Source organism: Lactuca serriola, chromosome 4 (genome assembly GCF_051521515.1).
Source record: "Lactuca serriola cultivar US96UC23 chromosome 4, Lser_US96UC23_V15, whole genome shotgun sequence".
Taxonomy (NCBI): Eukaryota; Viridiplantae; Streptophyta; class Magnoliopsida; order Asterales; family Asteraceae; genus Lactuca; species Lactuca serriola.
In genome coordinates, this window is record NC_136411.1 from 188902655 (window position 1) to 188911439 (window position 8785).

An 8785-nucleotide genomic window follows, 5' to 3' on the forward strand; every position below is an offset into this window, starting at 1 on the left:
GATTACACTATATAAAAATTACCATTGGTATTTTTCACAGCTTACGTACACTTTAAATGAAGTTTCACAAAAATTTTGGTAATTTACTTGAACTGTTTGTTAATTACTCATCAATTAATGATTACTCAAGAGAATAAAAAATATATATATCAAAGCTAATTGAAAAATATCTTTTATATTTTCACAGCTTCTACTTGTATAATAACGGTGTGTCAAAAGGTTTGGGCAATTTTGGAATATAGTTTTGTATTTATTTCAATTTTTATTAGAATAAATAAACAAAAATCATAAAATCAGGTTAAACAGTTTAGAAATCCTTTTTTATATTTTTCCCAGCTTAAGAAAGTTTAATAATAGTAACAAACAAAGTTTGGGAAATTTTGGAAACTATTTTCTATTTATTTCATTTTTTAGTAGAATAAATGCACAAAAATCATAAAATTGGGTTAAACATTTTATAAGTCCACTTTTATATTTTTCCCAACTTAATTATGTCTAAAGGCAGTGTCATAAAAAGTTTGGGAATATGTATGATTTATATGGTATTTTTCACGAATTTATATTGTTATGAAGTCTTAAAATTTTGGAAAAATAGTTAATCATATAAAAAATTCAAAGGAAAATTTATGGAAGACCTCTACTATGTTTAGAATCAAAATGAAAAGTTTGAGAATTTTTGGAAATTTTTTGATAATATTTTAGCTTTTTAAGAGCTCAAAACACATTTAAATGTGTTGAAATACCCTCAATTTATATTACAAAAATTTGGAAAATTAATATCCAAAATTGTCTTAATCACATGAGTTATAAAACTTCACCATTTCATAAAAATGTTTGTAACTTATCAATATTAAATTTTGACATAATATTGGCATAATTCTCTTGTAGCAGTAAGTATATTAGCATTAGATTTCAACTAGAGACTCACTAGCGTATACCATTATTGTAGGATTCGGTAGTGATACAAGTGGAACTTAGATCAAGGCATCATTTACATCATCTCAATCCATTGTGAGTATTCACGCACTCCCCTATTTTCGGTTTTTATGTTTTGGGGTGGAAAAGATTTCCGAAAAACTATTTATTGTTCGTTGTATTTAAATTGAAATGTATCAAACTTGATTGCTATATTTTGCTATAATTTTCTATATTTTGCTATGTATGTCTATGCAACAAGAAACATGAGAACTTATCTTCTTAAGTCCCTTCCCTTACACTTTTCTCCAACCATTAACTCTTTGAGCCAATGGTCATTATGGATAGCGCTATTAGGAATTGAAAACTCCTCACTCGCCCGATTGTTGGAGTTCATGATACCATATAATCTATGGAACGATAATCATAGATCTTGATAGGGCATCGTTCATTGGCTTGGTTGGGAACTCATTGTTTGCTCATACACATACAAACTCGTTACTTATTATAGCAATAAACTTGTTATTTATTATGGCAATAAACTTGTTTATTAATTATAGCAATGAACTTTGTTTCTCATTACAATAACGAACTTTGTTTATGCAAACTTAATACTCATTTTTGCAATATATTTCTATTTATGGAAATTTTTATCAAAACTTTGATTTCGATTCATGAAACCAATAATATTATTATTATTTTTTTTAATCTGTGAGTACTCACCAACTATTTTTATAGTTGACGCTCGTTTTACATGTTTTTTCAGGAATCATTGAGTAAGTGGCACTTAGGGACACTTCACTGTTAGGAACATTCGCATGTGTTGTATTCTAATTTTCATTATAATTTCTTTTAAAAGTTGTCCAAACTTATTGTAAATTTGTAATGATTTTTAATACTATGGTTGGTGTTGTCTTTTAACTTTTGCTATGAAACACTTTATACTGTCACGCCTCGTGTTTCTGCTTTAGCGGGGTGTGACAATACCCAACCAGAATAAACATTCCTCATCTTCTTTCTCCTATCGACAGAAATCAAAATCATGATTCACACTTTTGTACTCGTCGTTCATAACATAAAAAACCCTACGCTCATTCTTGTCGTTTCAAAATAGACAAATCTTCTCAACTATTTCCAAACTCGAAATCACTTCAGTCGATCATTCCTCTTATTTTAGACTTTCAAAAATCGACCAATCCTATCATCTCTAAGGATTAACAAATTCATACTTTGTCTAGTCTTGGAAAATTGGGCTTCAACTCATTAAACTCAAGTAAGAAATTAATTCTCATTATATTACTCTACTATGTAAAGCTATTCTTTCAATGTGTTATTGTGTTATGTTAGTCTCTGAATGTTTTATGTTGATGTATCAAATTACATTGTTATTCTATTATTTGGGTTATTCGGGTTTTAAAATCCTAATACTGATTATTCGATTTTTTTTCAGTTATATTACGTCCTTAATCATCTTGTATATGTTATTCGGGTAATAACCGAACCAAACCGATTAATACTCGAAACGAACCAAACCCATAATTGTTAATCGGTTCGATTTTTGGTTCATCCAATTACACTTATTCAGATTTCGGGTTAGGCTCGGTTAAGTCCGGTTCCGACCCGAATAACATCCCTATAATATATATATATATATATATATATATATATATATATATATATATATATATATATATATATATATATATATGGTTAAGTTATTGTGAGAACCAAAAGATTTGCAAGAACTTGAAAACTATTACTCTGCTCATCATTTTTCAAAACCAAAACTACTAATATTAACAATATGTAGTGTCTAAGTCATATCTAGTCTAAAAAAATATTTAACGATTTGTTTTTGAAATATATATACATATATATATATATATATATATATATATATATATATATACACACACACACACACACACACACACACATTGTTGATGCATGCATACACATATGCGCCTGCAATCCATATGACTGTTGATGCATGAATACATATCTACGTCCGCAGTCCATGTTAAGGCTAACTCATATATATATATATATATATATATATATATATATATATATATATATATATATATATATATATATATATATATATATAACACAATAACCTAACTGTGTTCTAACTATCTGTTTTGTGCATGTAAGATTGATTGTTGTGACAACTCGAAATTTTCATTCGGTCAAACCCTAGCAGTCAATCATTTCATATTATAAGTCAAGTTCACTTTTGCTTGTTTTTGGGAAAAATAAGTTCGTTTGATTATTTTAATATTATTTTTAAACGAATGGGTGAAAGAAAGTGTCGTCTCGGGTTTTGAATTTTAAAAACCGCAAACACCTCGTGTCTTAGAAGTTCACGGCCAAACTTTTATGTTTGGGTCGGAAAAGCTTCCAAAAATCATGAACTCATGCATAAGCATGAGTTTACTCCTCTAGTTAATCACTTTTCACTTTTCACCCCAAAAGAGTAAACTCCAAAAGAGTAAACTCAAGAAAACCTCTCAAGTAGCAAACTAGAAACAATTCAAGATCTTCAAAGTTGTAAGTGTTCTATCCATTCCAAGTTGATTAAACACTTAATCTAGTGTTTGTGCATCTATTCATCCATTCATTTTTGTGTTTTTTATTAGATTTCCAAAAACACCAAGAACACACACTAAGTGTTCTTGGATTTTTAGCTAAATCCAAGCTTCCTTATAATAAGTACTTCCATCCTTGAGTCTTATTAAGCTTGTGTTACATATTAACATCAAAGAAAAGTCCCAAGAACACCAAGATCAAGGTGTTCATGGTTTTGGGAGGCTCCCAAAACCGTAAACACCATTTATGGTGCAAAATGGTGCCTATATGCTTCACCATGCCTTAGGGACTTGTCTAGCTTCATCCTTGATGAGTTTATCACACAAAAAGTGTGACATCCCCTAATTTCTCGGCCAGAAAAGACCGATTTAATTTATGCTTTTTAAAATAAAATCAGAGAAATCTTTTTAAAAGATGTTGCGGAGTTGGTCCCCAAACAACATATGATAAAAGTTTATTAAAACCCTTCATTAAGAAGGTATATATTTTCCATATAGATCAAAACATCGGGATGTCATGTTCCAATACAGATCAAAAGCGTAAACAAGACATTATAAGCCTTTCAACAGTTATTTACAACTACTGGCCTATAATCCAAAAATCTCTCGTCGTCCTCCGACTATGCTCGGGGTCCACTACCTGTAATCATAAAAACTAAGTGGGTCAGGGTTGGGATCCTGGTGAGCATATAGGGTTTTCAACCCACAATAATAATATACTTATTAAGTTCACCAATCAACAATAACCCTGATTACCCATTCCCGTTGTCCTCACTTTATGTCCCTAAACACCTAGCACAAGGGACCTAGCCTAAGGATTATCATCGGGATGGACACTACTGCTAAGGGGTTTCCTCAGCCATACATGTCTTAAAGGCAACCATGAGGGGGATGGAGTACGCCAATGAACATTTAATTCATCAACACCTACAAGTTGCGAACCTGCTAGTGTTCCACTGGACTGTCTAGAAAAGTCTGTGGTCGTCATCTATACTCCGCTAGATGACTACAACAACAACATCGAGGCCTCTCACCATTTTAACACACATCAACTATTTCATCTACCCATGTTCTACCTAACATATTTTGTAGATAAAAAGCATATACAGTTTAAAACTTGTATAAAACATCAATTCAACAGTCACCTCAAATAAACAATTAACATATTTACACATAACACGTATTTCAAGGTAAATACTTCATATCTACGTGTAAATTGAAAGTAACTACACACTCACATGATTTGATGATAATCGGGCAGCAATTCGTTTCCTAAAACAATCGTTTCTAATAAAACCGGGAGTTTTATTGAGAAACCGAGCTTTGTAAAAGTCGGGCTTCGAAACCGAAAAGATAAATTTTCCGGGCTTCTCGGGCACTTCGTGGAGTATTATGGGCTTTACAATCGATACCGGGGCTTTGCGGGATGTTAAGATGAAAGAAATATGGGTTTAGGGGTTAAAATTGAAAATTTTTCAAAGTTACCCGGGAGGTCTCGCACCCTTCTATATATAGGGGCGAGGCTTCTGATCGGACGTTTAGAAAGAAGACACGTGTCGCAGATCCGAAGCTCGCAGAGGAGGTGGCTTGCACGTGGCTGCGCATGGCTCGCACATGGGTCGCACCTGCGAGGGCTCGCTGGCAGCTTCTAAGTGGACCGGAGTCTAGGTCCGAGGTTCGGACCCGAAGCAGGAGGGAAGGGAGACAGTTGGTGCGAAGGTCGGACACGCGGCAGGCATTGCGAGGCTCGGACTAGGCTGCACACGCGTCGCTCCTCGGATGTGCCACGGCTTCGGATGACTCAGCAGCTCGGTTACTCAGCAGGACACGTGTCACATTCTAAGCGAGGGTGATGTGGCAAAGTGTGACTATGCGAATTTTCTCGATTTTCGTGCCAAAACTTCTAAAATCCATAACTTTCGCATACGAGCTCCGTTTTTGACGTTCTTTATATGCACGCGTAGCTAAAATTACGCTCTACAACTTCCGTTTAGACTTCGTCGGCTAATTTTGAGTTTAATTTTTTTATTATTATTTTTAACATACCGGGACAGGAAATCCGTTAAAAATTCATAACTTCTTCATCCGACGTCCGTTTTCATCAGACTTTTTACCGTTGTGCTACTAATGACGAGACCTTCAATTCTTGTTTAGGTTGTGCCGGCTAAAAATCGCTCGATCAAAAATTCGAGTTTTTAGCTGTCTACTGCTAAGTTGAAACTTCGAAAAATCATAACTTCCTCATACGAAGTCAGATTTGGGCGTTCTTTTTATCGAACTTCTCGGTTTAACGAATACTACGACTTTCATTTATATCACTAAGGCTAAAAAGTAGTTTATCTAAAACTCACTTTTTACGACATTCAACACCATGCCGGTTTTGTCACGAAACTTCGACAGGTCATAACTTCTTCGTTATAACTCGGATTTTGGCATTCTTTATATCCCTGAAATCCTTGTTTCGACCACTACAACTTTATGTAAAGATGTCGGGCTTATCTCACACTTTAATTTTGACGCTTATTTTTATTCTTAATTAATTAAGCCCTAATAATTAAGCATAAAACACATAATTCACATAATATTCACATAATTCCTTTTCATTTCTTTAGAATGAGTTACAAAGGTTAACCTAGACTATCAATTCAATATAAATGCCTAGGATAGAAACACGAGTGTTACAATTCTCTCCCCCCTTAGGATGATTCCGTCCTCGGAATCACATATCACCAAACAACTGTGGGTAGCGACTCATCATGTCACTATCTGTTTCCCAAGTGAGATTTGGTCCATTCGTATGTTTCCAGCGCACAAGCACTAAATCGACCATATTGCGTCGCAACTTCATAGTCTTATGGTCAACGATTTCCTCAGGTTCCTCGATCAACCTCTTGTTTTCATCCAACCTTAACTCAGAAATCGGAATTATGTTGGGCACATCTCCTGTGAACTTTCTCAAATAACACACATGAAAGGTGTTATGAATACCCTCTAGTTCTTCCGGTAACTCTAGCTTGTAAGCTTGATTCCCAATCCTCTGAAGAACTTTAAATGGTCTAATAAACCTTGGACTCAACTTCCCTCTCTTACCAAATCTTATAAGTCCCTTCCACGGCGAGACTTTAAGTAAAACCGAATCCCCAATATCGAAGGATATCGGTTGTCTTTTCTTGTCAGCATAACTCTTTTGTCGATCTTGAGCAGCTAACATCCTTTCCCTTATCACTTTCAACTTTTCAGCAGTCTCATGGACTATTTCAGGTCCCATAAACTGCTTTTCCCCAGCTTCCGGCCAGCATGATGGCGTTCGACACTTCTCCCCAACAAAGCTTGATAAGATGCCATCTTGATGCTCGAGTGGAAACTATTATTATAGGAGAATTCTACTAGAGGTAAGTGTTCATCCCAATTACCTTGGAATTCTAGGGTACATGCTCTCAGCATATCCTCCAATGTTTGAATCGTTCGTTAGCTCTGACCATCGGTTTGCGGATGGTAAGCTGTACTCAAACACAACTTAGTACCCAATTCCTCTTGTAGACTCCTCCAAAACCTTGAGGTAAAACGGCTGTCACGATCGGATACAATCGTTAGCGGAACACCGTGAAGCCTCACAATTTCCTTCACGTAAGAATTCGCAAGTTTATCCATAGACCATTTCTCTTTGGCTGCTATGAAATGCGCACTCTTAGTGAAGCGATCAATGACCACCCAAATCATGTCGTGACCGTTCCTTGTTCTGGGCAGTTTAGTCACAAAATCCATGGTGATGTCTTCCCATTTACCCATGGGTACGGGTAAAGGTTCTAAACTCCCATACGGTTTTTGATGTTGTGCCTTAACCCTAGCACAAGTTACACACTCGGCCACATACTTAGCAACATTGAGCTTCATCGTCGGCCACCAATAATAGGGTTTTAGATCCCTATACATTTTTGTACTGCCGGGATGAATCGAGCATATGGTCTTGTGAGCTTCTTCCATCAGAATATTTCTTACTCCGCCCGTCTTAGGTTCCCAAATTCTATCTTGGAATACCTTCAACCCTTGGTTGTTTGTACCGAATACTAACGTTTTTCCCAAACGTTCTTCCTTTCGGTCATTTTTCTCTAAAGCTTCCTCTTGAGCTTTCTTTATACTTTCCACAATTGTCGAGACAACTTTAATTCTCAACGCTCTTGGCCTTTTCTTTTCAAGGTTTACCTTTCGACTGAGAGCATCAGCAACAACATTTGCTTTACCACAATTGTCATTTTTGTGTTTTTTATTAGATTTCCAAAAACACCAAGAACACCAAGAACATACACTAAGTGCTCTTGGACTTTTAGCTAAATCCAAGCTTCCTTATAGTAAGTACTTCCATCCTTGAGTCTTATTAAGCTTGTGTTACATATTAACATCAAAGAAAAGTCCCAAGAACACCAAGATCAAGGCGTTCACGGTTTTGGGAGGCTCCCAAAACCGTAAACACCATTTATGGTGCAAAATGGTGCCTTAAGGTGCCTAGATGCTTCACCATGCCTTAGGGACTTGTCTAGCTTCATCCTTGATGAGTTTATCACACAAAAAGCACCAAATACTTACATTTTTATGCGTTTATGGTTTGGGGATCTCCCAAAACCGTAAACACCCCCAAAAAGTGCATAAAAGTCCCATAAAAGTCCAATGGTTATTCCTTATGTCTAAATCTAACCTAGACTATTGCCATGATTGAGCTAAGGACTTGAAAACCCCTAAATACCAAACTTATGGGTTTAAGGTAGTAAACCCAAAGAGAAATGACCATGAGGCCGTAAACTCCTCAAAGGAGTGTAATGATGCCCTAATCTCTTCCAAAGGCCAAACCACTAAGTAGAAATGCTTCAAAGGACTTGCAAAACCTCAAAACAACTTATGGTCAAAAAGAGAGGAGTTTACGACCGTAAACTCTTGAGTTTACGACCGTAAACTCATTAGGTCAAGGTCATGAAAACCGTAAACTCCAAGAGAGTTTACCCTTGAACCCCAAACACAATAGCAAGGTCCTTTAGCACTTGGATGCAATCCTCATGGCTTGTAGCACTTATATAAGGTGTTTTACATGCCTTAGGATGTCTTAACTTTGTCAATTAGTGGTTTAAAGTCTAATTGGGTACGTATATGTGTGATTATATGTTAACTAGGATCATTGGGTGTGAACAAGTCTTCACTTGTCACCTAGCTATCCTACATCATTCAGTACATCCAAACCACCATCTACAGATGAGTTCATACCCCTTAATCAATGTTTAAATGATTTT